This window comes from Amblyraja radiata, chromosome 4, assembly GCF_010909765.2.
Source record: "Amblyraja radiata isolate CabotCenter1 chromosome 4, sAmbRad1.1.pri, whole genome shotgun sequence".
Lineage (NCBI taxonomy): Eukaryota > Metazoa > Chordata > Chondrichthyes > Rajiformes > Rajidae > Amblyraja > Amblyraja radiata.
In genome coordinates, this window is record NC_045959.1 from 72,630,200 (window position 1) to 72,642,965 (window position 12,766).

Consider the following 12,766-nt stretch of genomic DNA (forward strand, 5'->3'; position numbering starts at 1 on the left):
TTTTTGTGAACAGCCTGGGGCTGATGACCCATTTGGCAGTACTTTATACTGCCAGAGTTGCCCATCCAGTTGAATTTTAAGTAACGTCTGTGGCCACCTCGTATAGGCACTGAAAAGTAAGTATCTTTTAAATCGATGCTGGCCATGAAGTAACCTTTGGAAATTAATTGTTTAGCAGTAACAAAGGTATCCATTTTGTCAGATCTATGGTGATGCGACAACCACCATCTTTTTTGTTTTTGATAAATATATTGGACACGAATTCTAATGGTTCGTGTTGAGTTTTCTCAATTACACCTTTTATGTAAAGCTGCTCCAGTTCAGCTTGCGCTTTTGATTTTTCTTTATCAGAAGGCACGAACATTCGGTTCGGTATATGTTGAACTGGATGGCTGTACTTGTGTATAAACTCTATTGTATACCCCTGGATACTGCTTAAGATGTAAGTATCGGTTGTTAACATGCTCCATGCATTCAGAAAAGAGTGTAGTCTCCCCCCAACCTCCATGCTCCCTGTATTTTGTAGGGAACCAGACCCACCTACCTCCATAGTTACCAGTGGCAGGTTTACTTCTTTTTGTAGGTTCTTCGCTGCTGTTGTTGCGCTGGTGTCTGGATTTTCGGTTTGGTTGGCGTTGGAGGTCCCCGCATCTTCCAAGAAGGCCGGCCTGGGCCATGGCCTAAAAAGACTCATGTTTTGAATACCGGGCCTTCGAGCTTTCACCAGTTCTGCTGGTGGGTGCTGTCTTTGGCTGTAGTGTTTGTTGGAGTCCATTTTATTAGTCCAGTAGGTTCTCTTGTTCCTGCACCCCTTGCACACTTGTCTTTCCTTCTGCGGACCCCTCTTCCAGGTCAGCCCAGAACTGACCCGCAGTGCTCCCCTCTGATGAGGTAGAAGCACTGTGCAGCCCTTCACGAGGTACTGCTGTGGGTTTATCATAGGGCCCACTGTGACCCGACTCCATCTCCCGGAGTCTGTCACATTGGAGCAAATGTTCCACACACCGCTCCATCCGGCTCCAGCGCTCTCGGTCGCTGGCCGCCCGCGGTTGTTCAAAGTCGGACTCCTCTGAGTCCACGATCTTGTTTGTTTTTGTGTCTAGCCTTTCCGCCCGGCTGCGTGGATCTGGCCGGTGCGGAGGCGACATCGGGCACAGCTGATCCCACTATCGGTGATCCGAGTGCCGCTGGCTGCTGCTGGCTGCCCGCTGCTCCGCGGTCCTCCCTCACCAGCTTTGTCCTTACTGCCGTGGAGTGGATCTGGCCGGTGCGGAGGCGACATCGGGCACAGCTGATCCCATCTAGCCCACCAGCTTTGTCGCAGCCCGTTGGTTTCTCCACCTGTAATTAGCATGGCAAAAACACAAAAAGACCGCAGCTCTTACCTGCAGGTCCAAGTTAAAATTGTCGCTACGGGGGAACGTCGTTCCACCCCGTCTCCTGCCGTTTTTGACTTGTCCAAAAGGTCGACGGCCCCATTTGAATAGTCTCCCGCCCGGCCGTGGTGTTCTGGCTGGCGCGGGACCAAAAGTCGGCACAGCTGATCCCTTACGGGGCTTGTGCCTTCAGCTGCTGCTGGCTCCCGCAACTTCGCAGTCCTCCCCAGCCAGCTTCACTCGCAGCACTTGTGGACACTATATTGTCCAGCTTCCCCCCTGTGTAAAAACAGCGCGGGGACAAAAACTACCGCAGAGTAAATCACTTACCTGCAGGTCGCGGTTTCAAACTTACCGCTGCGGGGGACACTCCACCCCGTCTGTCGTTTCGCAAGCGTGAAAGCGATATGACACGCATGCGTCGTGGCGGGGTTCTTCACGTAGTCACTCACGTGACTCCAAAGAAAAATTATAAAAGGACTGGACAAGCTAGATGCAGGAAAAATGTTCCCAATGTTGGACGAGTCCAGAACCAGGGGCCACAGTCTTAGAATAAAGGGGAGGCCATTTAAGACTGAGGTAGAAAAAACTCAGGTAGAAAAAAAAAATTCTACCTCAGAAAAGACTGAAAAAACTTTTTCACCCAGAGAGTTGTGAATTTGTGGAATTCCCTGCCACAGAGGGCAGTGGAGGCCAAATCGCTGGATGGACTTAAGAAAGAGTTAGATAGAGCTCTAGGGGCTAGTGGAATCAAGGGATATGGGGGGAAGGCAGGCATGGGTTATTGATTGGGGACAATCAGCCATGATCACAATGAATGACAGTGCTGGCTCGAAGGGCCGAATGGCCTCCTCCTGCACCTTTTTTCTATGTTTCTATGAAGGTGCGGCAACATACAGCTGGCCACAGTGAACCTTGACACCCATTGCAATATTGCAGGGCTCCTCCAGAACTGTCCAAACAGCTGAGTTATGGCATCCTCCTGCCAGTGCTCTGCACTTTACATTTAATCTGGCAGCATTCATTTGTGCTTGTTGGTCGCATACTCTGGGATAGTGGCCTTGAGTTAAGAAGTCTGTCATGAATGGATAAACCTGGTAGCCCATTAGTCACCTGCCCTGTAGAACGGAGCGGTTCAGGAGATCCTTCACCCCTGCAGCCATTAGATTTTATAATTCGGACCGCTAGGCTGCAGGAGGATGCATTTTGCAATTTTTAATTTTTAATTGTTAATTATTGGTCTTTTTAAGTATTTATTGCTCTCAGGTAGTGTCCACATTGTATTCTATGTATTTTCTGTCTGCGTTCGTTTTGAATCTGTGGGTTTGTTGGTTGGGGGCTTCTGGACATCTGAATTTCCCTGAGGGGATCAATAAAGTATTTATTATTATTATTATTATTATTATTAGTAGCAGAAAGACAGAGGATGAAGGCGTAATGATTGCTATCATGAATCGATTTTGATCTGGATAATGAGTAGCAATGTTACAAAATTTTGAGATTTTAAAAATCAAGTCTGTAATTTATCCCATCAGATAAAGCATAAAAATAAGTTTAATTTGACACCTAATTCACTTTCATATCTCAAGTATTTAAAAAGTTATGGCCATTTTCATACTGGGAAATGAGCATCTTGTTCCCTATTGATTTTCTATGGACATAACAAAAAAGCTGTGATCGTGAACAGTCAAAAGCCCATAACTTTCTTAAAAATTAAGAGAACTGAATGAAATTTTCAGTTATCATAGATTGAAGCATTCTGAAACAAATATAAAATAATCTTACTTGGATGACCTGAAATTAAAGCATATAATTAGTTAGTTACCTAATTGTAGCTAATTTCAGACTTCAATTACTAGATCTAAACATCTATCCATTTCTTAATAAATGATTAACATTTTTAAATAGCCTAAATGTCCAAATAATATTCACAAATAATTCACAATAAAACATGATTTTTAAATCTAATTTACATTAATTTATAGGCCAAATGGAAGGAATTTAGTGTTTAATTGCTGTAAATAAATGCCCATTTAAATCAGCTTTCCAGTGGGTCCCTGTGGAACGCGCTGGTTTAGAACGTTCACATTGCGGTAGATTTGTGCCCCAAATGCCGAGAAAAATACTGCGCGATATAATGGGCCCAAATTGAGCTACTCGCAATATTAAACTTTGTATAAAGGGATCTTTAGAAGCCCTTTTTAATGTAAAAATATACAACCTAACTTCTGCTATTTGCTTTATGAGACCCTGCGGTTGCTGGCGGTCGCGGGTTTAGAGATTGATTTTTAAACTACTATAACTATTATTCAAGGCCTTTAAACCTAATAATAGCTTTTGCGACGGGGTCTTCCAGCGATTTTTCGTTAATAATTAACTAGGCTGAACATTTTCGATTGGAACAGCTTAGAGAAAATCGCATTTTAAACCCGCCCCCTCTAAACGGCGCCAAAATCGCGCACACCCGCAGCGGCAGATCTTCAACGACGCTTCAGGTAGGCTTTGCAACATACCTATAATGAGCTCCCCAAAGCCACACACCTGTTAAAAGTTGTATTGAACTGTGTATCTCAGAGTTCTATTGTGGAACATCTAAAACCATGAATGCACAGTCAATGGCATCTTGCACTGCAGAGAAACCTACAATAGTTTTAAAGTTGTAAACTCACTCCACCTTCTGCTCTCTGGCAGAAAAGGAATGATACATAATCAGTTCTCATTATGTCATTTTAGTGACCTCCTTTATGCAATAGAGGAAATTTGCATTTATCCTCAGTTTTATCCTGGAAGGATCACAATGTATAAAATGCAATGAACTCAATCATTAAAATGACCTTGCCACCCACTGTAATGAACTTCTTCCCCTTCTTTGAGGTCAGTGTACTGAATGGAGCAGGTGGGAATGTTCCATGAGGAAATCCTCACTGAAGGTCAGGTGCCTCATGCACTTCATTGACAAATGTTCCATGGACAGCATAGGTGGATATGACTTCCTCTTGTGAGCGCTTTTCTCCTTGCTCATCCACACTTTTCCTCCATTGGCATCACTTCCAGGGAATTGTGTACTTGTACTCCGAGGTCCCTTTGTTCAGCAATATTCCGCAGGGCCCTACTGTTCACTGTGAGAGTCCTACTATGGTTTAAGTCCCCAAAATGCAACACCTTGCGGTTATCTGAATTAAATTCCATTTGCCATCCCCCACATACCCAACTGATCTAGTCACGTCATCAATTCAAACCTCCATGCCATTTAACTTCACAATCAGGCTCTTTGTATCTTTTTGACATCCATTAACTGTAGATGCACCAATGTCTTGACCAATACCTTAGTTGGCACTTGACATGTTGCAAATGTGCACATACCTCAGATACTGGGGGGAGGGCAGTTCACCATCTGTTGCACAGGGCCAAATATTATTGCCTGAACATTTTATTCTTTTAATCTTTCAAATAGAAAGATTGGTGGAAATGTGTCAACCTCAATAACAATCAGCACGGGAGCACCTCAAGGCTGCGTGCTCAGCCCCCTGCTGTACTCACTCTATACCCATGACTGCGTAGCGAACCACAGTGCGAACTCCATCATCAAGTTCGCTGACGACACCACTATTGTGGGGCGTATCACTGATGGGGATGAGTCAGAGTACAGAAGAGAGATCGAGCAACTGTCCATATGGTGCCAGCGCAATAACCTGGCCCTGAACACCAGCAAAACCAAGGAACTGATTGTGGACTTTGGAAGGAGTAGGAGGGGGACCCACAGCCCCATTTATATCAACGGGTCGATGGTTGAAAGGGTCAAGAACTTCAAATTCCTGGGGGTGCACATCTCTGAAGATCTTTCCTGGTCCGAGAACACTAACGCAATTATCAAAAAAGCTCATCAGCGCCTCTACTTCCTGAGAAGATTACGGAGAGTCGGATTGTCAAGGAAGACTCTCTCTAACTTCTACAGGTGCACAGTCGAGAGCATGCTGACCAGTTGCATCGTGGCTTGGTTCGGAAATTTGAGCGCCCTGGAGAGGAAAAGACTACAAAAAGTAGTAAACACTGCCCAGTCCATCATCGGCTCTGACCTTCCTTCCATCGAGGGGATTTATCGCAGTCGCTGCCTCAAAAAGGCTGGCAGTATCATCAAAGACCCACACCATCCTGGCCACACACTCATCTCCCTGCTACCTTCAGGTAGAAGGTACAGGAGCCTGAAGACTGCAACAACCAGGTTCAGGAATAGCTACTTCCCCTCAGCCATCAGGCTATTAAACCTGGCTCGGACAAAACTCTGATTATTAGCAACCACTTTCTGTTATTTGCACTACCAGTTTATTATTGAAATGAAAGGTGAATACATTCTATAATGCTTTGCCAAATTAGTGCTCAAATAGTGATGACAAAGTTCTGCTCTGTAAAATGTCTCAAGTCATTTGAGCTAATATAACTTCAAGGATCGGAATGTCTTCAATCTTTGTCTGAGGTATTCGCAGAAATATTGATAGAGTAAAATACAAAGAAATTAGGGAACTATGCAAAGGTAGCCATCTAGTAAAAATGACATTACTTCATAGAAACATAGAAACATAGAAAATAGGTGCAGGAGTAGGCCATTCGGCCCTTCGAGCCTGCACCGCCATTCAATATGATCATGGCTGATCATCCAACTCAGTATCCTGTACCTGCCTTCTCTCCATACCCCCTGATCCCTTTAGCCACAAGGGCCACATCTAACTCCCTCTTAAATATAGCCAATGAACTGGCCTCAACTACCTTCTGTGGCAGAGAATTCCAGAGATTCTGTGTGAAAAATGTTTTCCTCATCTCGGTCCTATAAGATTTCCCCCTTATCCTTAAACTGTGACCCCTTGTTCAGGACTTCCCCAACATCGGGAACAATCTTCCTGCATCTAGCCTGTCCAACCCCTTAAGAATTTTGTAAGTTTCTATAAGATCCCCCCTCAATCTTCTAAATTCTAGCGAGTACAAACCTAGTCTATCCAGTCTTTCTTCATATGAAAGTCCTGACATCCCAGGAATCAGTCTGGTGAATCTTCTCTGTACTCCCTCTACGGCAAGAATGTCTTTCCTCAGATTAGGAGACCAAAACTGTATGCAATACTCCAGGTGTGGTCTCACCAAGACCCTGTACAACTGCAGTAGAACCTCCCTGCTCCTATACTCAAAATCCTTTTGCTATGAATGCTAACATACCATTCGCCTTCTTCACTGCCTGTTGCACCTGCATGCCTACTTTTAATGACTGGTGTACCATGACACCCAGGTCTCATTGCATCTCCCCTTTTCCTAATCGGCCACCATTCAGATAATAGTCTACTTCCTGTTTTTGCCACCAAAGTGGATAACCTCACATTTATCCACATTATACTGCATCTGCCATGCATTTGCCCACTCACCCAGCCTATCCAAGTCACCTTGCAGCCTCCTAGCATCCTCCTCACAGCTAACACTGCCCCCCAGCTTTGTGTCACCCGCAAACTTGGAGATGTTGCATTCAATTCCCTCGTCCAAATCATTAATATATATCGTAAATAGCAGGGGTCCCAGCACTGAGCCTTGTGGTACCCCGCTAGTCACTACCTGCCATTGTGAAAAGGACCCGTTTACTCCTACTCTTTGCTTCCTGTCTGCCAGCCAGTTCTCTATCCAGATCAATACTGAACCCCCAATACTGTGTGCTTTAAGTTTGTATACTAATCTCTTATGTGGGACCTTGTCGAAAGCCTTCTGAAAGTCCAGATATAACACATCCACTGGTTCTCCCCTATCCACTCTACTAGTTACATCCTCAAAAAATTCTATAAGATTCGTCAGACATGATTTACCTTTCATAAATCCATGCTGACTTTGTCCAATGATTTCACCACTTTCCAAATGTGCTGCTATCCCATCTTTAATAACTGATTCTAGCAGTTTCCCCACTACCGATGTTAGACTAACTGGTCTGTAATTCCCCGTTTTCTCTCTCCCTCCCTTTTTAAAAAGTGGGGTTACATTAGCTACCCTCCAATCCTCAGGAACTACTGCAGAATCTAAAGAGTTTTGAAAAATTATCACTAATGCATCCACTATTTCTGGGGCTACTTCCTTAAGTACTCTGGGATGCAGCCTATCTGGCCCTGGGGATTTATCGGCCTTTAATCCATTCAATTTACCTAACACCACTTCCCGGCTAACCTGGATTTCACTCAGTTCCTCCATCTCACTAGACCCCCGGTCCCCTGCTATTTCCGGTAGATTATTTATGTCTTCCTTAGTGAAGACAGAACCAAAGTAGTTATTCAATTGGTCTGCCATGTCATTGTTCCCCGTGATCAATTCACCTGTTTCTGACTGCAAGGGACCTACATTTGTTTTAACTAATCTTTTTCTCTTCACATATCTATAAAAACTTTTGCAGTCAGTTTTTATGTTCCCTGCCAGTTTTCTTTCATAATCTATTTTCACTTTCATAATTAAGTCCTTTGTCCTCCTCTGCTGGTCTCTGAATTTCTCCCAGTCCTCCGGTAGGCTGCCTTTTCTGGCTAATTTGTATGCTTCATCTTTTGTTTTGATACTATCCCTGATTTCCCTTGTTATCCACAGATGCACTACCTTCCCTGATTTATTTTTTTGCCTTAATTATCTCAATATGTAGCACTACAGTGTAACATCCACAGAATTAAAGGAGGTGTATTCAATTTTTGCTGCAACAACCAACCATTTTATGTATTAATTTTAACAAGTAACTTGCAGAAGCTTTATGTTTTTAAAGAGACATGTATTTAATTTAAAGCATAGACCACTTCTGTAGGAAAAAATCCATTCATAGAGCTATACCACACGGAAACAGTCCATCTTGTCCATGCTGACAAAGTTGGCTGGGCTAGTCCCATTTGCCTGTACTTGGCCCATAGCCCTCTGAACGCTTACGACCTCTGTCCAAATGTCTTTCAAACATCGTAATTATATCCTTTTCTATAGCTTCCTCTGGCAACTATAGAAACAGATATGGACTAACGTCTGAGTGAAAAAGTTATCCCTGAGTCCCTCTCATCTTAAGACTGACTATCTATCTATCTATCTATCTATCTATCTATCTATCTATCTATCTATCTATCTATCTATCTATCTATCTATCTATCTATCTATCTATCTATCTATCTACTCTGATGTTGTGCTCTTCGGCTTTAGACGGTTTTTCTATTTGCGCAAAATTGGTATGCGATAGCGCTATGATTGGTCTCTTCTCCTGTCACTCTCCGGGACGGTCCACCCCATTCCTGCACCATTGCGTCTTTACTGGAGCTTCGGGGCGCTGTTGGTGGGCGGCGGAGGTCTCCAACCGGACACAATTTTCAGAGGGACCGGGAGTGGCGCGGCACAGCATATGTCGCCAAATGGAAAGCGGTGAATCTGATCCCGGTGGAGGAGAGCGTCCAGCGCCCTCTGTGAGTCTCAAATACACCACCATCAAATGGCCCGCAGCTCCAGCCCCTTCCTCTCTGGTCCCCCTCGCTGGCTCCTGCCCCCTCCCCCATGATAACCCTCTCTCCCCCATTGATCTTCCTCGTCTTATCTCCGAGCTCTCCCCCCACCCCACCCACACACTGGTGCGGCCGGAACTGCTGGGGCTTCCAGGCCGATTCAAGGCATGGCTCTGAATCAGCCTGGAAGCTCCTCCGGGGCAAGCAAGAAGGGAGAGGAGCGGCAACCTCGAGATCCTGGGGAGGGAGAGGAGGGGAGGAGAGGGGATAGAGGGAGAGGAGGGGAGTAGGGAGGGGAGAGGAGTTAATGAGGGAGGGAGGGAGTGACTGAAGGTAGGGGAAAGGAGAGGTGAGGGAGGGATTGGGGGAGGGTAGGACGAGAGGGAAAAGAAGAGGGAGGAGGTGAGGAATGAGAGTGGGGGAGGAGGGAGAGTAGAGGAGGGGGGGAGGTGGGGGAGGTAGGGAGTGGGGAATAGAGGGAGGTGAGGAGTGGGGAATAGAGGGATATGAGGGGGGTAGGGATGGGAGAGGAGTTATGGAGGGAGGAACGGAGTGAGTGACTGGGGGTAGGGGAAAGGAGAGGGAGAGTGAGGTGAGGGAGGGATTTGGGGAGGGGAGGAGGAGAGGGGAAAGAAGAGGGAGGGGTGAAGAGGAGGGGGAGAGAGTGCTAGGGATGAGGGTAAATGAGCTGCACCTGTGCAGTTGGGGGCTATGGGTGAGTGGTGGAATATTGTGTTGGGGGCCCAAGCCTCCTGTGTGACAGGGACCCAATGGGTCCCACTTAGTCCAGTGCCCTCTAGTTGTTGAATTCTCTACCCTGGGAAAAAAGATCGTGAGCATTCACCTTACCCAAGCCCTTCATGATCTTGTATCACTCAATAAGGTCTTTCTGCTACATTCCTAAGAGAAAACTCCAAGTTTTTCAAATCTATTCCTATACAAGCCCACAAATCCAGGTAACATTCTGATGAATTTCTTCTGTACCCCTTCCAACTTAATGATATCCAGAACTGCACACAACATTCCAAATGTAGTCTCACAAGAACTTGAATAGCTGCATTATGATGTCCCACTATTTGTACTCAATATCTTCCCAATTAGGTAAGCATGCTAAACCATGCTGTAATGCATCTCAATCAAATGTTTTCAATGGGCATCTGAAGATTGTTGGGGACATGCCTGTTTTAATATGTTTTAAAATGCCCAATACCTCCTCTTTTACTATTCATACCTGATCTAAGACATCACAACTCATATGCCTCAATTTTTACGCCTCTATGAGTTTCTCATAGTAATACAAATGATTAATTTAATATCTCCATCATCTTGCTCTACACAAAGACAGTCATGCTGATCTTTATGGGGACCTATTCTTTCCCTAGCTATCCTTCTACCCTTAATATGCCAATAGAATATATTACCTTGCCTACTAGCTCCATTTCAAGTGCCTTCCTGGTCACATTCTTGTGTCCTCCTACACTTTTTATACTTGCAGAGGTCTTCACTTGATCCGACCGCCTAAATCTGACATATACCTCCTTCTTTTTCCTTACCAGAGCTTTAATATCTCCCATCAACCAAGGTGTCCTAAACTTGTCAATCTTGCCCTTCACGCTGTCAGCAACATGCCACCCCTATACTCTTGCAATCTCACTTTTGAAAGCCTCACACTTGTCAGCTGTACTGTTACCTGCAAGCAGACTCTCCTAAATTAGCTCTGTAAGTTTCCACTTCATGCCTGCGAAATTGACCTTGGCCCAATTTAGGCCTCAACATGTGGGCCGGGCCGGGCCTATTCCTCTCCATAACTACCTCAAAATGGATAAAAAATTATGGTTACTGGTCCCAAAGTGTTCTCCCACTGACCAGTCATTTACCGTATCATGTTCTCTGAGAGGATGCGCAGTATAGTGGCTTTTCAGTAATGTCCACTATATATGGATTGGGGAAACTTTCATGGGCACATTTAACAAATTCCATCCTATCCAAGCCCTTTGCACCGTGGCTCACTCGGTCAATTTTAGGTAAGTTTAAATCTCACACTAATACTACGCTATTATCCCTGTACCTATCTGCAAACTCCTACATTGTTATTCCTCTAATTGCCTTTGACTATTGGAGGAGTATAATATGGCCCCATCAAAGTAGTCATACCCTTCAAGTTTCTAAGTTCTACCCATATAGCTTCATTGGACAATCACCCAACGATATCCGCTCTAAACAATGTTGTTATTTCCTCCCTCATCTACGCCTCATGGGTGGCACGGTGGCACAGCGGTAGAGTTGCTGCCTTACAGTGCTAGAGAACCGAGTTCGATCCTGAATATGGGTGCTCTCTGTACGGAGTTTGTACGTTCTCCCCGTAACCTGTGTAGGTTTTCTCTGAAATCTCTGGTTTCCTTCCGCACTCCAAAGACGTACAGATTTGTATGTTAATTGGCTTGGTATAAAAGTTAATTGTCGCCAGTGTGACAATTTTAGTGCCAGTTTTAGTGTGCGGGGATCGCTGGTCAGCGCGATAACTAAATTAAACTGAACTAAACTAAGAAGCAAACTTCTCCACCTCTATCTGTCCCTCTATTACACCTGTAACATCTATCCCCTGTAGCATCTATTTTGTGCAACATTGAGCTGGCTGTCCTGAGGCTGTCCATCTCAGTGATGCTTAGCTTTTCTTTTGTCTGACTGCCTTTCTCTTCTGTCTCCATCACTGTCACTGTCTCCTTTCTGGATCTGTCCTTAACGGTGCCTCTGCCTGTACAAACGTTGAAAATCAAAATACATTGTGACACAGTGATCGTCAATTTTGGCAGTCATATTGAAAGCTGCTTTGGGGCTTCTCCCATATGTCACCTTCTGTGGCAGTCAGTATGCTGCTATGTTACTGAACATTTTGTTCTATCCTTTTCTCATCCCTCAGATACACTCAGCTTCAAGCAATTTATTTGAATGGCTGGATAGATGAGCTCTGAACAGCTGTGTGACTTTTTGCACCGATCTATGTGCTACTGTTTAATTAGCTGATGAAAAAAATATGTTTGGCAGGCCAGAGATTTAAGTTTCAAGCTTCCCTACTAGGTTTTTTTGTTGTTGTTAATTCATGGGATGTAGACATAACTGATCATGCCAGCATTTAATGATCTTCCTTAATGACCATAAACGGTATTAATTTGGTAACCCAGTCAATATTAGAGAATGTTAGGGGTTGATCACTTCAGATTAAGTTAAGAATCAAACACAGGGAAACTAAGTACTGTACTGGAGTAACTCAGCAGGTCAATCAGTCTGAAGAAGGGTTCCAACCTGAAATGTCACCTATCGATAATCTCCAGAGATGCTGCCTGACCTGCTGAGTACACTAGCACTTAGTGTCATTTTGTGTAAATCAGCATCTGCAGTTCCTTGTTTTTACATTAAGAATCAACCACTTTTTTTGATTCAAATAAAAACCAAGTATGTTTTAAAAAGTCTATTTCGTTCCTGGAGGGAGATTGATGAACAAAATATATATTTTTAGATTGTAATCTTTACCACCACTGACTACTCCATATTTTACTGATGTTTCAAATTCACACCTCTGGATCTGTAGTCCTGGCCTCTGAATTAGAGTTCAGTAGCTCAATATTATGCTGCTACATTCACCACTTGTCAGTCAAGGCAAGTTAGATAGCTCTCTGATATCCCACCTACAGGGTCAGAATAATAATGAATATACTGTTGGTTGGTTCAATCTTCAGTGTACTGCCTTAGGACAAATCTCAGAAATATTCTGTGCCCACAGGTAAAAATAAATCACATCAATTAAAGTGATGAGAAATGACATTCACAATGTATACCCACGATTGGATGAGAAAAACAATTGTAGCTTTGTAGATGACATAGCTGAGGGAAATGTGAGAATGTAAAGAGGAT